The sequence below is a fragment of the Bacillus rossius genome, chromosome 11 (assembly GCF_032445375.1).
Source record: "Bacillus rossius redtenbacheri isolate Brsri chromosome 11, Brsri_v3, whole genome shotgun sequence".
NCBI classification, from domain to species: Eukaryota; Metazoa; Arthropoda; class Insecta; order Phasmatodea; family Bacillidae; genus Bacillus; species Bacillus rossius.
The window spans coordinates 55,966,233-55,987,730 of record NC_086338.1 but is presented as its reverse complement, the minus strand read 5'-3'; the positions used below and the strand labels follow the sequence as shown (position 1 = coordinate 55,987,730).

Here is a 21,498-nt window from a genome sequence, read left to right as displayed (position 1 = left end):
CCGCCTGTCTCTCCTCGACTGATGAGGACTCTGCCTCCTCGCGCGCGCAGGACCTCCCTGGACTAATGATGCCCCACCGAGTGTCCTTCGTGCGCGTCGGGAGATCCTGGCCGCTAAACAAACGTCCATTTACGTCTTCCTGTGCCCGGTATGTCCTCGAAATGGAAACGAGCTAATTCGCGAGGCGAGATCCGTCTTCTTTACGGTCTCCTGGAGATAATTAAGCGAGGGACATTAAGAAGTCCCGGTTCTGTGCTTTACTCGTAAAATATCTCCGGCAAGACGTCCCCGCATCAAGGCGAGAAGATGTGCAGATGTTTTGTCTACCAGATAATGTCTGTTCGGAACAATTTTAAGACTGGGTTTCACCAGCGATTTTGACCTTTCTTTTTCCCCTTTCTCTCTGATTACAGAATTTAATGAATAACTGTTTCAACAAAAAAAAACTACGTAGAATACACTCTGTTAGCATTACCAAGGACAAAAACCCCATAAAATTACTTCAGTCAGAGACCAGGACTCTATTATAAGACACCTGCAAAATTTAACGTCATTTGGGGGCAGTCTATATTGCAAATGTTCGTACACTAAATGACCCTTTTCGTAGGAGAACGAGTTATGTGGCACACCTTTAATGACTACAAGCAAATGAAAAGCAGATAAAAAACATTTATAAAATAACATATAGTTTGCGACAAATATAGTAAGTGAAAAAGTAGCAGCAGATAATGAAAATCTGACTTTATTGTGGTAGTGTTTAGTGTATCTTAAACTGTATCCATAAAAATAACTTGTTTAGGTCAAGTCTCTAGTAAATTTGTCAGGCTTGACTCTTTACAAATTGCAGATAACAATTAGCATGTGTATCTGTTAACAAAAGTTTGCTACATAACAGAAAACGCCATATTCATATGGTGGAACACCTGATGAAATTATCCTGGACAGAAACTAAACTAACTAACATGGCGCATGAATCAAAGCAATGAGCGCAACATTTAGAGCGACTGTTACTTGCTGCTACTTGGTCGCTCAGGTCTTATAGAGTGTCCCAAGTTTAGTTCGCAGCACAGAGCAACTGGCACTCACTGTTGTCAGGTTTATACTCCCCAGCTTGTGTACATTAAATTTTTTTTGTGTACCATCATGAAAAATATAAGTTTCAGTATATTTATATAATCTAACTATTTTATGTGGAATTTTCTAAGACCATACATAGGGGCATGCAGATTTCGCGAAAATATTTCGAGACTAGATGAAAGTTAAATCACTGTAGCACAGGCTGTGTTTCGTAATTGGGTGAGTTTCTCCCAGGTACATATAGATTGTAACAACACCAATCACAGTGATTCAGTGCGGAATCAAACGCTGTCCTGAGTGGCCCGGTTAAACAAGGCAAAAACTTCTCTCACAGACGGCCGCCAATCACAAGTAAGAAACCACAGGTGCGGGTATACCTTGTTGCAGTCTAATACGTGTTCATATCTTTTCGCGAAAAGTACCTGCCCCTAACCATACATTGGTGTATTCCGACAGTATTATTATAGTTGTAGTCACCCAGAAAAAAAAATTGAATGGTAAACAATTATTTCTTCACAGGAGAAACTATTTGATGGTAAACGCAACGTCGATTGAAAAGTTTCAATGCGGTAATAAACGCACAAGACAACTCCAGACAATGGCCGCGGAAAAGGCCTGTGATCTTCATTCCCAGAACATTCGTTTCCCCATTATTGAAGAAATTGACAAGGCATTGTTTCGTCACCGCCTCTGACCCCGGAAACATAAAGACCCAGTAATATCACGGGCTCAATGGCACGCAGGCTAGACTCTATAGTGCTGTGTGTTACAGGGCCTCAGTATTTTCCTTATCAGTAGGGACCGCAAATAATTCGCGCTTTTGATGGCCTTCAGGATAGACTGCACATTCCCCTGTACACTTGGGCAAATAACGCAAGTTCATTGACTGCCGTCTTGTAAGTCGTCTCAGCTGGTTTGTCTGTGATTCGATTCTTCTTAGGTTGAGGGTTTACAATTGGTTGAGATTCGTCCAGATGAACAGTAAGCCAATAGCAAAAATATCTAAGAGGTATATGTGTTTGAATTCTAGCCTATCACCGAATGAATCCGCGAATTTTGCAGGTCTTTAACAATACATGTTCTGCGTTAAGAATACCACTGTGCGTGTCGAAACAACTTTGGCAAAAACGTACGAATGAACGAAGTTTGCTAATTTTTTTTTAATGAATACGCTCCATCTGTGTTTCTCTCGTGTGCAATGCGACTGGCTTTACTTGACTGACTAAGGCGGACTTTGACGAAGTTGCGAAATGGCGAACGACCGAGTTCTCGGCTCTGCCGGCAGCCATGTGAATAAAGTTACCCCCGAGGAACACCAAGTTAGAACTCCTTATTACCATTTCCCTTCCTCAACCCCCTTCCCATACAGTTATATCATTTTGCCTCCCTTAAGGCGTCAGAGACCTAAATTATTTTGCTCGAAATATTTTTCACGTTAGCACATTTTTTAAAAATAAATTTAAATATAACCACATCAAATTGTTTGTAAAATACTATTTCCCAATAAATAAGTCCATATTTAATGTTAATAATGTTCGCAGTCTTTCACGGCCATTGTCTGAAGTAGCTTGGCTTCTGGGTTGTAGCCGTAGGTAACTGCTCCCTGATGATGGCGACTGCAATGTCGACCGAAACGTCGGTGAATTATTCGCCAAGGACACGGCTACAACCCAGAAGCCAAGCTAGTACATATTTAATGTTTTTTATAAAAATAATATGGCAAATATTTATGCCAGTCCTAACATGTACCGAATGCATGAAATCATGTGGTGTACAGTTTCAGATCAACATTTCGTATGAACACTTTGTCTTAAAACTATTTCCAGTCTATCATTTATAAAACGATAAAAAGCAAGGTTTCCACAATGTGGCAATTTGAAGTGTGGGTGAATTTATTAGCAATTTTTGACGTTCTAAGACTGCCACATCTATACACGTGACCTGTTGTGAAACATCTTCAACGAAGCCAAACTGTCACTGGTCAACGAGTGTCAGTTTTTGATTGGGCAACTGTAATATTGCCGACATAATGAGTACAATAGAACCACAATACATACATAATGTGAGTTTTTGTTATACAGTACATTTAAAAACAAAACAAAAGAGAATACGTGTAAGTAACAATAGATTTAACATGTAGCAAAGTATCAGACCACTTTGTAACATAGCAAATAGGTATAATTAATTTTGTTATTCAATTTTTGAGTTGTGTGGGTATTGTTTCGTTTGTGTGCTATTTCTCGTGGTCACGCATACTAGCTGTGCAACGTCATGAAACATTTTTTTTTGACGTGACAATGTCTAATAAATCGATGAACGCCGGCTGCACGCACGAAAATGTGTCCCGTTACGCTCGTTATCCCGTTACGCTGTGTCCCATTACGCTCATTGTACGCTTGCGCCGCATCTATCTCTCTTCCACTCGATTGGCCTATGCGTCCGAGGAGAAGAAAGACAGCGGCAGCGCACAACTTGCATCTACACGTGAACTGTTTCGTCGACTGTTTATAAAGTGAAGTGAAAAGTTAATGGGGTATCATTGTTTATTACAACAACATTTTCGGCAATAAAGGTTAATTATTTTTGCATTTTAAAAATCTGATTACTAGTATAATTTCAAGTATTTATTCTTTTATTATTAAAATAAAAAGGATTCAATTTTATTCATAAAACTATGCAATCATTTATCAATGTTTTGTTATGACGTTGTCACGTTAAAATATCGACCGTAAACCGACTTTACAGACAACCAATTTTTTTTTAATTCATCACAGAAAAAATACTCTTACAGAAGCGGAGATTTGTGGCGGCCTCTTTGACGCAGGCGTCCTCGGTCGTGTATTGGCATAGTCAGCGTTGCTGGAACGGCCTCACGTCATATCTTACGAGCCTTTTAAATACTAAAGCTTTCAATAGAAAACCACGTACAAGAACAAGGACGTTTATTTTCCCAGAAAGTAGATACCCAGGAAGTACGCAGATGGAATCCACTTGCAACACCCGGGTACTTCACTGTCCTCGTGACGTCACTTCCCGGGGGAAGTTTCCACCCAGTCAGAAGTCGGACACGGTCTGAGCATGGCGCGACGCCATGACGTCATCTTCCCTTCTACCGCCTAGGAATAGAGTAGGGGGGGGGGAGAACCCCCTTTTTACGGAACCAGTCCATAACTCTCCAGCTTTCCAGATGCCTGAGGGGGAGAAAAATAATAAAGATCTCTGTTTGGTTTGTGTAGGGGGGGAGGGGGGGGGGAAATGAGAATTTCCCGGGTGAGCGCGCTCACGTAACTGCCCCCCCCCCCCCCCCCCCACCCACGGCACCACGTGGTCTGATAAGGGGAGAAATGAATCACTGCTTCTCCTCTCCTCCTCCACGCCTCCCTGCCCGCTCCATCAGCGGCCAATCCCCTGCGACTTCGCGCCCCATCGGCCGACGCCGCAATAAAACGTTATGATTTTCGCCGTTAAATAAAACCGACGGCTGGTTGGGGGAACCGCGTGGTGGTTGTAGGGAGGGGGAGACAAAAGAAAGAGAGAGAGAGAGAGATGGGAAGTGGCAGAGGAGGTAGGAGAACACGAAACCGACCCAAAACATCTTCCTCTTGCGGACGATAAGTGGATGGGATGGGGGGGGGGGATGGGGGTAAGAGACGATATCAAGAGCTCCCCTTCTTCGACGGGTCTCTCTCTGTCTGTCTCTCTCTCCACACGTGGCGTCGCTGGACCGGAAGAAAGAGATAGTCGAGGGCCGCAGTTATATTTCCCCGCTACGAGGAAACGTACTTCGCATAGAGGAAGAGAGAACTGGAGCGAAGGGAACAAACACCAGAGTCGAGGTCCAACCTCGGAGATCTTGGCCAGCGGGAGTGACCAATCATAACGCAGCGTCGTTCCCCGCAGTCCTGACTCGGCCAAAAGGTAGCGACCGGAAAAATTCGCGGATTCATTCGGTGATAGGCTAGAATTCAAATGCATATACCTTTATAATGATTTTGATATTGGCTTATGTTCAACAGGACGAATCTCAACCAATTACAAAACCTCAACCAAAGAAGGATCGAATCACAGACAAACCAGCTGAGACGACTCACAAGTCGGCAGCCAATGAACTTGCGTTATTTTTGCCCAAGTGCACAGGAGAATGTTCAGTCTATCCTGAAGGCCATCGAAACCGCGAATTTTTCCTGTCCCCACCCACCTGTCTCGTCCGATCACCGTATGCCGAAGTTTTTTTTTTTAATTTTTTTTTCTTTATGTTTATACTTAGCGCCTTGTGAATATTCTTTATATTGTATGTGTATTTGTTGATCATTTAAAGCGTCTGGAATTTTGTTCCTACTGCATGCCCCCACAAGGAGGGGGGGGGGGCTGGGTGGACCCCTGAGGCCAGGTCTGTTTATTTTTAAATATTTAACTATCATAATTTTTTTACAAACTAGAAAAAACATATTGAATATTTTATAGGTAAATCTTAGTTTGGACTTATAAAATAGTAACCATAATTATATACTTTATTTTCAGGTTAAATAACATTCCAAAAATAGTGTAGGTAAGAAATAAACATGCAGTTATAATGTAGCACGTGACTGTAGAATTGTGTAGTGATAGGTGACCGCTTGTAAACATCTGGGACTGTGGTCTCCACGTGGTGGCGTACGGCTCAGGTTTCACCCCGCAATGCTGCAGGGATAGGCGGGTCGCGCCGGTTGGAACCCGCCTGCGCATGCGCCACTCCCACTTGGCCAGGAGACGCGAGACGACAACACAGCTGGGGTTTGAGGTTATTGTGCACCGCGCCACTGGCCATCTTCACTGGTGTTCTTTCAAGTACGTACGTATTATTTTAATTACTTGTGTCATTCAGTACCGTCAAACAGTGTTATGAGTATTCTTATAGCTGTGTAACTAAATATTTTTTTTGGCTGGTTTTTACGATTTAGTTCGACAGGGTGATTATTTGTCACGTGTTATTATTTGATTAACTAAATCATACACCGTATTACAATTATTTATTATGAGCCCACGAGCGTGTAAATACGTTGAGTCCAACTAAGAATAAGCTAGTTTTAGAAAAAGTTTTAAACAAATCCCGTGCGTATAATATTATTATTTTTTAAAATTTTCAATTTGTGGCGATATGGGTTAAAATGTAAAGAATTACCATGAGGAAGGTCCGTGCCGTTTTTTTTTTTCGCGTCGCGGAGCGGCGGACATATTGTTCATTCATTCGACGGCAGAGAACAGCAGCAATGCATGTGAGTAAAACGTTGCATTATGTCTATGTAGCCTATTGGCAAAGTCTGTTGCATTATAACTCAACGATAAGGTGATATTTTCCGATCTACGAAATCAGTCTAGAAAAATGCTGGAACACATCTATTCTATACGTAATATAAAATCAAATTAAAAACTGATTTATTTATTTATGGTTTAAATATTTCAATAGTGGGTAATATTTTATTATTAATTAATACATATTGATTGATTAGTAATTATTGATATCCTGGCCTTTATTTTAAAGTGAGTAATAATTTTGTTAATTCATGTTTATTTATTTATATTTGAAACAAATTAATAATAATTACGAAAATTTAGGATGCTTAAATATTTGAAAAAAGAAATGAAAGTCAAAATTCCCGTGCTGTGTTATCTTGTTATTAAATTGTATAAATGGGTTTGCTGAGTAATACTAAGTAATATTATAAATGTGGTTGAGAATAAAATTTATCGAAGTTGGGTTACTTTTTAAAATGTGTATAAACTAGGTATATTTAGAATTCTTTTCGTGCTACAGTTGGGGTCCTGATAATCTTAATATAACACATCATGGTGATATTATTTCAACAGTGAGTAATATTTTTTGTTAATTAATCTTTCTCTCTTTTTCTTACGCTGCTGTTTTACCCCTTACGATACACTTAGAGCAGGAGTTTTAATTGCCAAAGAAGTATCACTTTTATCACATGTACTGAGTCACACGCGTTCTTTTTTTTTTAATTACTCTTATGTGGGGGATTTTCGTGTAAATCTATAACGACAGCTGTCTCGCATTCGATGTGGGGTCACAGATATTCTTACCAGGTGTTTACGGTCAGAGATCACGCAAGTTCAAACAATTAAGAACTATCGCGTGATTTTTTTTATCGCTGTTGGATGATAGTAAGTAAATATATGTTGAGAAAATTTCAGACTAAACGTTAACATGAAAAATGTTGTAATAAATTGACGGGAAAATATCTCAAATAACAGTAATGACAAAAAAATTAAATAACCACCTATGAATGTGAAACCGAGCGTTAAAGACTTCTTGGAGTCTCGCTTAAGTCACGAACGGTTTCCGGGCGAGTTATTTAGCCAACGTTATCGCTAGGGGCTGGAAAAATTCGCGGTTTCGATGGCCTTCAGGATAGACTGCACATTCCCCTGTACACTTGGGCAAATAACGCAAGTTCATTGGCTGCTGAATTGTGAGTCGTATATATACTGCACTATGATCTATGAAATATTGCCTTCAATAATATCTTATTGTTCACAAACGTAAAATGAAATACTGATGGTAATGCAAAATTATTTTAAAAATTTTTCTGTCATTTGTTGGTTTTGCTGTCAATATTTTTGGTTTTACTGATTTCAAAATTTAAAAAAAAAAAAAAAAAAAATTATAACATATAACTTAAAATCTTTTAGCTGAAGAAGGTGTGTTTTTTGTATTTATTTGAAAAAAAATTTGTTGTAAACATTGCTTGTGTCTTCACTGAAACCAATTTTCTTAAACTAATTTTTTTTTTTTTACATTTAGATCATTGTTCGCACTATGTGAATTGAATCAAAACTTTTTGGAGACTAAAAAAAAAGTTACTTTGTTAATTCAGATATGAATACTTTATTTCTATAACTTTTGTCAGGAGCATAATGGTTAGTGTAAGATTGTAGAATTGAGAACGAAAGAAATTTTGCCTGCGAACATTCAAAGCATACTGTGATAAATCATTTAAATCGTCTAAACTTATAAATCGCAAGGAAGCAAGGAGGTTTGCTGGGGGGGGGGGGGGGAGGGGGGGGGGTGGATCCCTAACAATTTCAAGTCTTCTCCCTAACGTTTAGATGCTTGCAAAAAAATTTCTCCGCGAAACATGACAGTAAATGTGTCTACCACCATGTGGCACACGCGTTGTGATAAATATGATAATGCCGCAGCAAAAATTGCGGGTCTTGGGAATTTTAATAAAATCTCTTAAAAGCCTCCTCTTCTTGTGGGTAGGAAAGTGGGGGTATCTTTAAGAACTGCTCAACCACGCAATTCTTCCTTCAATGGAAGCCCTTGTACGAAGATGACGTAGGCAGAGCTTCCAGGCTGCTATTAAATAAAACTGCTAGAGCGAGAAAAAGTCGTAATCGTTTAGTAATCCGCAGACCACAATTTTTTTTTCTGGTTCAACCATTATTACCCGTTCATGTAGAGCTATCCTTTTTGAGAAGCTATAATTATTTTTATATGATTAATAACTTTTTTTCATCAAAATATTGACAAATATAATTTGTAAAATATCTCGTTCACTGGGCCAATTTTAGTATCTACTTGTATCATGCCAGCCAGTTTTGGACAGAGTCTGTTGAACAGCACTGAAAATAAATAAATAATTATGTGTATAAACTTATATATAATTATTTTTCCGTTATATACATAAAAAGTTACAGTATTTTTCCGTGTGTATATATCTTTAGCTCTCACCCCCCCCCCCTTTTTCACTATCTCTCTCTCTCTCTCTCTCTCTCTCTATATATATATATATATATATATATATATATATATATATATGTGTGTGTGTGTGTGTGTGTGTGTGTGTGTGTGTTTGTCAATCTATAGAAATTAAAATGTTAAAAATACATGTTTTTTTTCTTATCTATCTTGTTACCTGTCTCAGGTATATATAAAACATGCGCTTATTCGAATGAAACGTTGTGTCTAAATTCCAAAGCAATCGGCGAAGAACTTTCTTGATATTTAAGATTTTGAAACGAACAAAAAATTTACATTTTAATTTTTATAGATGCGAGTTGCCTGTTTGTGTGTTACGTCACCGACCCGATACAAGTACTTAGTCCGAAAAAAAAAACCGGAGCTATATTTTAATTTAATCGATAATCTGGGGAAGAAAAAAAATTCGAGAAATGGTCCGGGGTGAAACGTAAATGTCCGATATTACAGACAGGTTGTTCTCGAAACGAGATCATTTCTCCGACAGTTGCGCTAGCCAGAGTGTCCACAAGGGAAAATAATATTTCGTACCAATTTAAGCGAGAAAAAAGTACTAGATTTAAAAAAAAAGTACTAAATTATATTTTGTTACAGTTTTAATAATTTAGGAAGTCATTTTGACATTGCAATGCTCTAACTTAAATATCACACCACACACACACATACATTATATAGTTTTTAAAAATAATTACACTTAATAATTAAACATATTGGAGTTACTGTAATATTATTATATTAAAGAAAAAAGTACTAGATCTGAGCGTAAATGTACTAGACCACTAAAAAAACTTATAAATAGGGACCGGAAAAAAATTCGCGGTTTCGCTGGCCTTCAGGATAGACTGCACATTCTCCTGTGTACTCGGGCAAATAACGCAAGTTCATTGGGTGCCGACTTGTGAGTCGTCTCGGCTGGTTTGTCCGTGATTCGATCCTTCTTTGGTTGAGGGTTTTCAATTGGTTGAGATTCGTCCAGATGAACAGTAAGCCAATAGCCAAATCATCTAAGAGGTATTTGTATTTGAATTATAGCTAGGGACACCTGTATTTCGCGAATACATTTCGTGTCTAAGTACATCGCAAAACACCGTAGTTTTTTTTTCTTGTAGTTATTGGCTGTGGTCGGCGAGAGGTTGTTTTCCCGCACTTGACGGGGCTAATGGGAATGTGGTCACCGTACTGCTGCAAGCCATTACTCTAAAAAAAAGGCTACAGTTTTTTGTGACATACCTTGACACGAAATGTATTCGCGAAATACAGGTGTCCCTAAAGCCTATCGTCGAATGAATCTGCGAATATTTCCGGTCCCTACTTACAAAAGTACTAGATCTAGTAGGAAAGTACTAACTGTGGACAGCCTGGCGCCAGCGGAACCAGCCCTGTGAGAGGAGGGAGGGGAGGGAAGCAATGTCCCCCTCCCCTCCGGGAGCCACCAACCCCCCACCCCCGCGTGACCCCACGGGGAGAGGTCTCGCGGTCAGGGGCGGATAAATTGGAGGGTAAACAAACGGCGACGCGACCACTCGCGCCCAAACCCACCACGCGGAGTTGTTGTTGCGGCGTGATGACGTTAGTGCAGCTCGGCCATGTCCTTACAGACGTGCGCAACTCACGTTATTGGTCTGAGACAGGGGTCGGCAACCTGCGGCTCGCGAGCCACACGCGGCTCTTTGGATGTGAAGCTGCGGCTCTTTAGTTCCGTTCCAGAAATACTGCATCACCAGGTCATTTATACAGAAAATACTTTTTTTTATTACAAACCAGTAGTAAGCCTGGTTTTTTTTCCACGCTTGTTATATTTTACTAAACAATATGTCAACAACCAGTTAAATTATCAATTTAAAGCTATCCATCCGCCCGAGGTTTTCGTTTTACTAGTACTTACGGGCTGTGCTGTAAGTGTTTAATTGTTTTAATTTTTTACTAATATAATAAGTGATTATCTAATAATACCATTTATATTATCAATTTTTTTGTGAAAAAACACTTCTCATATATATGAATATATTTTTCTTATGAATAAAAAAATAGATTAGTTTTTTATCGAAAATCTTTATTATGCAAGTACTATTTATTGTTGGCAAGAAAAATTTTTGTGGCTCTTAAAAAACATTGAAATTTTGTAAATTGTAATTTTTGGCTGTTTCGACTCAAAAGGTTGCCGACCCCTGGTCGGAGAGATGCGTGAGCGCATTGAACACGCGTGCTCATTGGACGAGTCGTTTCGGCACGACTCGAAGGACGCGACGACATTACAAATTGCAGGTAGAGACCGGGAAAAATTCGCACTTTGTATGACCTCCAGGATAGACTCCGCCATCCCCTACATACTCGGGCAAATGCCACCTGCTCATTGGCTACTGACTCGTGTCACCTGTAAACTGGGACGCTTGCGATTCGGTACTTTTTTGGTTGAAGGTTTTTCATTGGCTCAAAGTCCTTCAGATAAACTGTGAGCCAATCAGAGAAGCAATTTAAAGGTACAATGGTTTGGATTCTATCATATCGTGAAATGAATCCGCGAATTTTTCCGGTCTCTACCTATGCTTCTCTGTGTTGTCGTGTTGGAGCTGTCTCTTCGTTGTCAGCCCCTGTGTCCGTCTGGGCTGTAATATTTTTCTGACTAATTCCATCCAAGTAATTTCTGTTTTTTTTTTTTAATTTTTTTTTTAACTTTTGACATAGGCTGATATTGGCATATCTTCTGTGTGTTTGCATGCTCATCCTTTTTTGTGTGTCCTTTATTGAGGTTTCTTATGACATTAAGTATGACAAGCAATGGCGTACGTTAAAAAATAAATCTTAAATCAAAATTTCATGACTTGAAACTTTTTGTCTGACTAATCGCTCCGAAAAAAAAATAAAAAAATTATGAAGATAGAATTTTTTACATAAAACAAGACTGAATCAGCTGATGTCGGACAAACGGAACCAACGATGAAACTAAACAAGTATTATGGCCAACACAACGATGACAGCACGTACAAAAAAAAAGTTCAACCTCTAAATATCAGACAGCGTGAGAATTCCCTTGAAGGAGTTAAGTCATGAAAAAAGAGCTTTTTTTTTTTTTTTGCAAGTATTTTACTTTGTAATCATAAATTGATTTACATCTGTGTTATTTTTGTGTGTGTGTGTGTGTGTGTGTGTGTGTGTTTAAGCCCGTGGTAACATTGGGCGGACGGCCGCAGGGCTCTGTGTTGAAACCTAACATGCTGTCACGCGTGGGCTTACATACCTCCTGGCTGGCTCTTCAAACCATCCCACGCAGCGCCGGAGAAGTTAATGCGGGTTTGCCGGGAGCCTTGTAATAAGTTCAGGTATCCGCCGCACCTGTTGGAAGCCTCCAGGGCTCGTATTGCCTCCCCCCCCTCCAACTTTCCACAATCCGTGCCTTCCGATAGCGGTCCAACCCACGCAAATACGGGATATTGTTGGCGGCACTGAAGGCAGTTAGTTACTTTCCCTCCTTTTCTGCCCCCCAGACTATGAAGAGACCGGAAAAATTCGCGGATTTATTCGGCGATAGGTTAAAATTCAAATATACACGGTGTCCGTGAAAGACCGCACGTTTTATTTTGGATCCGACAGGGCGATAGAGAATAAATTTCTGAGACAGGAAGTCTTTGCCGATTTTTGATCTGACCCATAGGTAATTACGTAATTAGTAATTAAATAAAATAGTTAACCAATGATGAGCCCGCTTTAAGAGAAAGAAGAAGAGTGGGAGGACTGTGCTTACCGGGAGAGAGAGAGAGAGAGAGAGAGAGAGAGAGAGAGGCACAAAGTACTACTGCTTGCTGTCTCTCACGGCGCGCCAAGAGTATAAGGGGGCAAGCAGCAGTAAGCGAGCATGTGCGCGCTCATCATTGGTTAACTATTTTAATTAATTAATTACTAATTACCTTTGGGTCAGATCATTAATCGGCAAGACTTCCTGTCTCAGAAATTTATTCTCTATCTGATCCAAAAAAAAGGGCGATCTTTCACGGAATATATATACACCTTTTAGATGATTTTGCTATTAACACTGTTCATCTGGACAAATCTCAACCTATACTCCATGATGTTCAACTCCAGAAGTGATTGTCTTCTGTCATCGAATGAACGTGTTTTGGATCCCAATTATTTGAGCAAGTGTACACTCTCCGTCAGAGAATTTTCCGTCAGCATTAATTTTAAAACGGTAAATATATTTGCCTGTTGATCTTTTTTTTTTTGTTGCATTCGGTAAAAAATATTGCACTAACTTGTGCTAGGAACAGTCTCCATCTTGCGTTTTTTTTTTTCCGCAAAGGACTGTTTATACTCTCAACAGTTAATCAGAGACTTGTGTAGAAGAGATGTTCTAACTACGTTGCCAACCTGTTCTAGAAAAATGAGAAATGGCCTCGAACGAAACATGCTCAGGCTGTTTTGTAACCGCACCAAAAGGTTGAACATGTTCACCTGAAGTAGTTCACAATCCCGTTCAACCGCACCCAGAGAACCAACATTCGGCCGTAGTTTTCCTGCAAACAAATAATTCACGATTCCAGAGAATTTTTGCGGCTTAATGTCACTCCAAGTTACACTCTGCCATTGTATTATGACGCTGTCGTTTTCGTTTTTTTCTAAACTTTTCACATGCTTGAGCTTATTTTTGTTGTTGTTTTTGTTGTTGTTAGTGATGGGATTGTTTAGGGAATGTTTTGTTTTGACGTGGTCTGTGGCAAAAGAAGCTGTTTCGCACTTAAATCAAGCAATTTAGAAAACACTCACTGCAAAAGCAGAAGATCTTGTCATTTGTACTAAAATAAATACGCTACGAGGCCCAAATTATTTCACAAACAGTTTTATCTTATTTATTTCATTGGAATATTAAGTTTTTACCAAGTAACATGAAATTAGAAAAAAAAAATCTTGTTCCACTATGTTAACGTTAACAAAAACTATAGCCAATGAAATGAAAAAACTTCCGAGTAAAATAGAATACAGATTGAATAAACCAATTTCTAGGGGGGAAAAAATTGGCACACAGCTTATAGGTAGGGACACCTGTATTTCGCGATTTCATTTCATGTCAAGGTATTTCACAAAACACTGTAGCTTTTTCTAAGAGTCATGGCAAATTGTGAGGGTGCAGCAGTACGGTGACCACATTCTCATTGGCCCCGTCAAGAGCGGGACGACACCTCTCACCGACCTCAGCCAATGACCACAGGAGAAAAGCTACAGTATTTTGTGAAATACCTTGACACGAAATGTATTCGCGAAATACAGGTGTCCCTAGTTATAGGGCATACTCCTGGCCAGTGAGAAACTCTCAACTAAAGAATTATTGAATCACAGGCGATATGTCTCACCAGGTGACATTATCTCGAGTATTCAGAGAACTGGGCCGTCTGTCCTAAAGGTCACTTGAAAACGAGGAATTACTTAGTCCCTAATTATAACTTATTTAATTTTGGATTTTTTTTTCATTTGCTGCTGACTTAGTACGAAATCTTTAACGGGATTCTGCGTGACTCAATTAAATTTAAATATCTGGGTTAACTGGAGGGTAAAATAAATGCTTGTCGTACTGCAAAGATTGCAAAAAAAAAAAAAAAATACAAAAGTGTTTGAGAAATTCAGAGTGCTATGAATCCAAACTGCGATATTCGTCGGTCCCTGACGATTTTGGAACGGAAAGTGCGTTTCATTTCCTCGTGCCAGGATGAAATACACAAACACGTGCGTGGTCAAGCCGGTTTTCATTTGTTTACTGTGCCTACTGTCGCTTTTGCCTTCCGTCCTGTCTGCACACCTTTCAGACTACGTATTACCTGATTGGTTATGAAACGATCGACATAAATCGGAAAGAAACTACCCAATCACGAAACACAGTTGATGCTACAGTGTTTTAACTTTCAACTGGTCTCGGAATCTTTTCGCGAAATCTGCATGCCCCTACGTATTACTGATGTGTAGAGACCTGCAAAATTCGCGGATTCATTCGGTGATAGGCTAGAATTCAAACACATATACCTCTTAGATAATTTTGATATTGGCTTACTGTTCATCTTGACGAATCTCAACCAATTATAAACCCTCAAGCAAAGAAATATCGAATCACAGACAAACCAGCTGAGACGACTTACAAGTCAACAACCAATGAACTTGCGTTATTTGCCAGAGTGTACAGGGGAATTTGCAGTCTATCCTGAAGGCCATCTAAACCGCGAATTTTTCCGGTCCCTAGTGATGTGTAAACATCTTAGCTCTAGGTACACGGCATTAGTTGGAAGCTTATTTGTGAATGGAACGGAAGTCACATGGAGGAACGGAAATGTATAACAACGGTGCTGTCATCTGTGGCAGATTTTTTTTTGTTTCAGGTGATGGGAGAAGGGTGGAGGGTGTGACGGTTAGTTGGGTTTGGAGGGGGATGGGGGTTCGATTAGAGACAATCGATTGTCGCTCGACGACTCCGGCAGACAGACGCGATGGACCGAGATGTTCGGGCTTGGTGAGGGGAGAGAGGGTGTGGTGTGAGTGTGTTATTGATGAACGCTGTTGCGGGAGGCGACAATGGCGGCTCGCTAGCTCACGCAATTAGGCGCGGCCTGACGCCATGACGCCTCGTTCTAACTCGATCAGTCTCCGGTCCTTGTCGCGTCAGAGGCCATATTAACGTATGTACAATATTAACGTATGTACAATATTAACGTATGTCCAATATTAATGTATGACCTATATTAACATATTTCCAATATTAACGTATGTCCACTATTGACGTATTTCCAAGATTATGGTATGTCCAATATTAATTTTTTTCCTCATGACAAAAATAATTTAAAGAACGGATAAAAAAAATTGAACATATATATATATATATATACGACTTGTAGTTTAAAGTGCTTCTCGATGTAAATATATATATATATATATATATATATATATATATATATATATAATTTGGAAGTTGTTCAACTATTTTTACTGAAAATATATTTATAATTTTTTTTCAGATGTAGCACTGACCGTCAGGATAATGTTTATATTAGTCAAACAAAGTTCTACAACAACGGACGCAAAAAAAAAATGTCGCTGTCGTAAAATTTTTTCATTGAAATAATTTGGGGGAAAACACTTCTTATATTCCATACACTTGTGAAACCCCTAATCAACTTCAAAGCAACGACAACGGTAAGTTTTGCAGTGGTGGTAGAAAATTTGTTTCTTTTAAGCGTCATTTACACGCTGCCTGCACCAGCCTTGGGGTTGCACTTTGTAAGTCATGAATTGGTAGAGACCGGAAAAATTCTCGGTTTCATTTCGCGATAGGCTAGAATCCAAGTGCGTGTAACTTAATGCCGCTTCAGTAATTGGAACACAGTTTGCCTGAAGGGACTGTGAGCCAATGAATGACCCTCAACGGAAAAAGTATCTAATCACTAGAGACAGGAAAAATTCGCGGATTCATTTCACGATATGATAGAATCCAAACAACTGTACCTTTATATTGCTTCTCTGATTGGCTCACAATTTATCTGAAGGACTTTGAGCCAATGAAAAACCTTTAACCAAAATAGTATCGAATCGCAAGCGTCCCAGTTGACACGTGTCACGAGTCGGTAACCAATGAGCAGGGGGCATTTGCCTGAGTATGTAGGGGATTGTGGAGTCTATCCTAGAGGTCATCCAAAGCGCGAATTTTTCCAGTCTCTACTAATCACTATAGACCTACAAAACTCGTGGTTTCGATGGCCTTCAGGATAGACTGCACATTCTCCTGTACACTCGGGAAAATAACGCAAGTTCATTGGCTGCCGACTTGTAAGTCGTCTCAGCTGGTTTGTCTGTGATTCGATCCTTCTTTGGTTGAGGGTTTATAACTGGTTGAGATTCGTCCAGATGAACAGTAAGCCAATTGCAAAATTATCTAAGAGGTAAATGTGTTTGAATTCTAGCCTATCACCGAATGAATACGCGAATTTTGCAGGTCTCTAGACATGAGTTTTAAAGCAGCAGTGTTTTTTTTGCAGAACACATCGGAACGCCCTAATGCAAACACCATAGGACTGCATTCCTCGTAAAAATTGACTGCCGCGGCCAAAAACCCGTTGACATAATCCATCCATCCGTTCGTCAGAAGTGGGAGCTTGCCAAGCTTTTGACGGACGGAAGCATAGAATTGTTCATGTCGCTTCATTTACAGACGGATGGAAGCGACGGGCTTTTGTAATCCCGGCTTTAGTCTATATTCCGTGTACTAGTTGCTGTAGTTCATAAAAAAAATCGTTCCAGTTTTCAAACGTTACAAATTGAAAAAAAAAAACCCTTTGGTTTTTATCTTTCTAAAAATACACCCGAAGGATTCCGTTTACTACCAAATTTTCTTGCTCGTGTGAGATTTTTTTTCCTTCGTTTTTTTCCCCCCTGAGAAATAAAACGGAGGGAAATGAGCGGGAGAAACATGTGACTATGGCCGTTTTTATGTACCATTTAGCAAGATTACTTTTCCCACCAAAAAAAAAAAATTAGGCCATAACTTCGTGTCGAAGCTTTTTTTTTTTTTTTTTTTCGTCAGTCACGTAATATTCTTTAAACGTAAATTGTGCGCGTGGCGTTCTAGAGCATGCCTAGGGACTAGGGTGGTCCTTAGCTGATATAAAAATATAAAAATAAGCCTCGGGCAAAAAAAAAATTAACCACCGGCTTACCCGATGTGAAATGTATCAGCGCAGATCTCGCACGCGATTCGACGCTCAAATGGGCGGTCCCAGTGGCCACTCGCCATATAATCTTATGGCATTATAATGGCGATAAGGGCTAACTCCGTGTTCGCACGCATGGTTTAAATATGTGTTTTAATTCTTCTTTCGGGCAGTGCTGTAGTCTTCCCGAAGATTACCACGGGAAAACGCCTTCCGAGCGTATTCTCGCTCGATTATTGAAAATTAACGTGAATCTGAGGCATCATCCTTATCTGCTTGTGCCGGGAACAGAAGAAATAAAGTTCTTGTCAGCATGGTATCTTATATATATATATATATATATATATATATACTGTTACGACCTACGTGAGGAGAACTGGGTTCGTAAGGGATAGCCCAATTACGTTATAGAGTATCCGTCTTGTATTTCAAACTAGGCTATATCTTGGCAATAGGTTTCCAAAGGAATCATTTGTAAAAGTACAGAAAATAATATTTCTGTGTAGACGACTGAGAAAACCTGCATCACCTTTTTGCTTCTGGGTGATGTAGTATGCTGGGGACTGGTTGTAATAAAGAGAGTCAAGAATATTTGGCGGAATTTTTTTCGCTCCAGTTTAGACTCTCTTGTTCTGTACATAACCAAGTCATTTTAATATGCTTATCGGCCAGTACTAATATGAGAGGCTTGCTCACATTTTGGACTGGGTAATGTGTGATTGTTTGAACACTTCTTCACCTTGCTTATTACTAACCCAGGTTATTTAGGGCGTAAGAGAACTGTGGAATGGTCGTCAAAGTTAAAGCAAATGTACGTGAGCTTCAATTGTACTTTGTTACCGAATGTATCTGTGAAATCATTGTGCTCTCTACTTATATTCATCGTGTTGTATCCTGTAGGCGGGATAATTGATCTTGATACCACTGAGCGTACATTATTCACAGTACCAGCGAAGCTTTAGTTCATAATTCTCTTTATACAAGGAACATGGAAAAAATCTACGAGAGCATTCTCTTCGTTCCTGCAATTTCATCTTAAGCCCAGGACATATTTTTTTTTGTTCATACCGAAGTCACTCTATTTTTCCTGGTCGTAAAACCGTATTTCCTAATTCCGTCTCACTTGTCGGGTTCCCCCATCCCCTTTTACCCGGTATTGTCTGTGTTTATTTTTCGCTCCATTAGCTCCTGCTTCAGCTTCATATTCTTCTCTATCGGGCGTTTTTTTTCTGTGCCCGTTTATTTTCTTCTTTTAATCCGTTCTTCTTAATGCACACACGCTCATTTAAACAAAGCCAGCTATTTTTTAAAAGCTGCTGGTATTTTCTTTTCGCATTACAAACTCCTCTCTGCACTGTTGCGTCATGACCTTTGCCATACACTATGCTTTAAAAAAAAAACTTTTCTTCATATTTTCTCACACGGTTATCGTCATTTGTTGTATGTAAACAATTTATCATCAATTTTTCTTATCCACCTAACCGAAAAATTAACGAGATAAATATGTTAATTAATAACACTGTAATAAAACCTAATTGTTAGAGACTTGCAAAATTCGCGGATACAATGACCTCTAGGATAGACTACACAGTCCTTTAAATACTCGCGGAAATGACACCTGTTCATTGGCTACTGACGCGTGAGACGTCTCAACTAGACTGTCCGTCATTCAGCACTTTCTTGGTTTAGTTTTTCCCATTGGCTCACAGTTCCCTGGATAAAATGTGGGCCAATCGCAGAAGCGGTACGAAGGTATAGTTGTTTTGATGCTAGCCTATCGCGAAATGAATCCACGAATTTTGCATGTCTCTACTAGAGACCTGCAAAATTCGCGGATTCATTCGGTGATAGGCTAGAATTCAAACACATATACCTCTTAGATAATTTTGCTATTGGCTTACTGTTCATCTGGACGAATCTCAACCAGTTATAAACCCTCAACCAAGGTAGTATCGACGAACCAGCTGAGACGACTCACAAGTCGGCAGCCAATGAACTTGCATTATTTGCCCGAGTGTACAGGGTAATGTGCAGTCTACCCTGAAAGCCATCGAAACCGCGAATTTTTCCGGTCCCTACAAATAAATAATAATATTTTTTTGTCTATGACCTGAAGTTTTTTTTTTTTTTTTCCTTTGACTACCAGCTTAACCTAGCATTTGCGTACAACCGAGATCTCAGCTTATGTGTTACATTAATGTTTGTGAAGGGACATCAGCACAAGCGTCTCGCTAGTTGAGGGAACTCGAACGCTCCACTACCTGATCCAGCCGGCGTGTGTGACTGTACGGTATTCTCCCATCACCACGAACCTCAGCATCGCACTCTCGCTTCTACCACAGAATTCGTCACAGCTCTATGGCTGCTCGCTTGACAGTGGTGGATTTGTGTTCCCTCATAGGTTTTTTGTTTTTCTGTGCTCTCTCTAGGAGGGTGGATCTGAGCTCGCTCAAAAAAGGGGGGTTGATTTGTGCTCGCTTGACGGATGAAAATCTTAGCTTTCTGGACAAGGATGGAATTGTGCTGGCTCGACAGGGGTGGATTTTTGCTCGCATGATGGAAGTTCATCTGTGTTTTCTTCAATGGAGGGCGATCTGCGCTCACTCAACGGGAGTAGATCTATGTTCGCTTTGACGGGTGTAAATATCAGCTCGCTCTATGGGCGTAGATCTGTGGTGGCTCGACAGGGGTGGATTTTTGCTCGCATGATAGAGTTTGATCTTTATTTTCTTCAATGGAGGTATATCTGTGCTCATGCAGTGGGAGTAGATCTGTGTTCTTTTGACGGGGTTAAATATTAGCTCGCTCTATGGGGGTGGATATGTGGTGGCTCGACAGGGGTAAATTTTTGTTCGCATGATGGAGTTTGATCTTTTTTTCTTCAATGGAGGGATATCTGTGCTCATGCAGTGGGAGTGGATCTGTGTTCGTTTGACGGGTCGATCTACGGGGTGGCTCTGAGCTCGCTCGTCGGGGATGGGGGGTGGTGGGGGTCTGAGCTCGCTAGACGGGGGTGGACGAGGAAGGCCCCCGCGTCGGCGCCGACCCCCCCCCCCCCCCCAGGGTCACCCGGGCCCGCGCGAGGCCGCACGGGGGAAAGCGCGATAGAGCAGTGGAGTGTCATCCTTGCCCGCGGATGGAGCAGCTTCCAGCTCTGCAGCCGCCCGGAGCTAATAAAGCATTCATCACCCCCTCCCTTCCGACACAGCTCGCCTCTCTCTACCCCCTCTCTACCCTTTCTCGTAGAGCGCATACAGCCGCAACCCCTCCCCTCTACAGTCGTTTATAACGAGGGCACAAATCACTCAAGCACTCCGCATGTCGCTCCCTGCCTCTGTCTCTCTCTCTCTCTCTCCCACCCTGGCTCGCAGTTCACTTGGCTCCAGAGGTACCTGGGCTCCAGCCAACCAGCTGGCCTTATCCCAGTTCACTCCACAGGCGACCGAGTGCACTGCACATACCCGTGCACCGGGGAGACACTCCCCGCACCATCATTGGTAGAGACCGGGAAAAAATACGCGGATTCATTCGGCGCTGGGCTAGAATTCAAACACATATACCTTTTAGATAATTTTTTGCTATTGGCTTACTGTTCATCTGGACGAATCTCAACCAGTTATAAACCCTCTCAACCAAAGAAGGATCGAATCACGGACAAACCAGCTGAGACGACTCACAAGTCGGCAGCCAATGAACTTGCGTTATTTGCCCAAATGTACAGGGGAATATGCAGTCTATCCTGAAGGCCATCGAACCCCGAATATTTCTTCAAAAAATTATGATAAGAAACTAACAGTGGATTCCAGGTTAACTTGAAAGCCAAATATTTTCGTGATATATCTTAATATCTTTGTACAGTTTTTTTTGTGTTAAGCTTTGCGTGGTGCTGTATCTTTAAAAGGAGACATCTTAATGTCCATGATTATAAACTTAAATGAATCGGTGACCACAAAATGCCTATTAAAATTAATTTTAAAATGA

At 40.4% G+C, this 21,498-nt stretch overlaps 2 protein-coding genes across 5 annotated transcripts in view; one reads left to right on the top strand and one right to left on the bottom strand.

The window, feature by feature from the left end:
- Positions 1-21,498, top strand: part of LOC134537049 (octopamine receptor Oamb) — a 189,524-nt gene that overhangs the window by 13,181 nt on the left and 154,845 nt on the right. The window contains exon 2 of one of the 4 annotated variants that reach the window (XM_063377273.1): positions 5,764-5,904. The exons of 1 other annotated variant lie outside the window; for it this stretch is intronic. The gene's annotated coding sequence lies outside the window, so the exon portion shown is untranslated. Of the gene's footprint in view, positions 1-5,741; positions 5,909-21,498 lie in introns of all 4 variants that reach the window. 2 more of the 4 variants (XM_063377274.1, XM_063377276.1) reach the window with 2 other exon arrangements.
- Positions 1-21,498, bottom strand: part of LOC134536481 (phenoloxidase-activating factor 2-like) — a 127,237-nt gene that overhangs the window by 42,684 nt on the left and 63,055 nt on the right. The gene's annotated exons all lie outside the window — the stretch shown is intronic.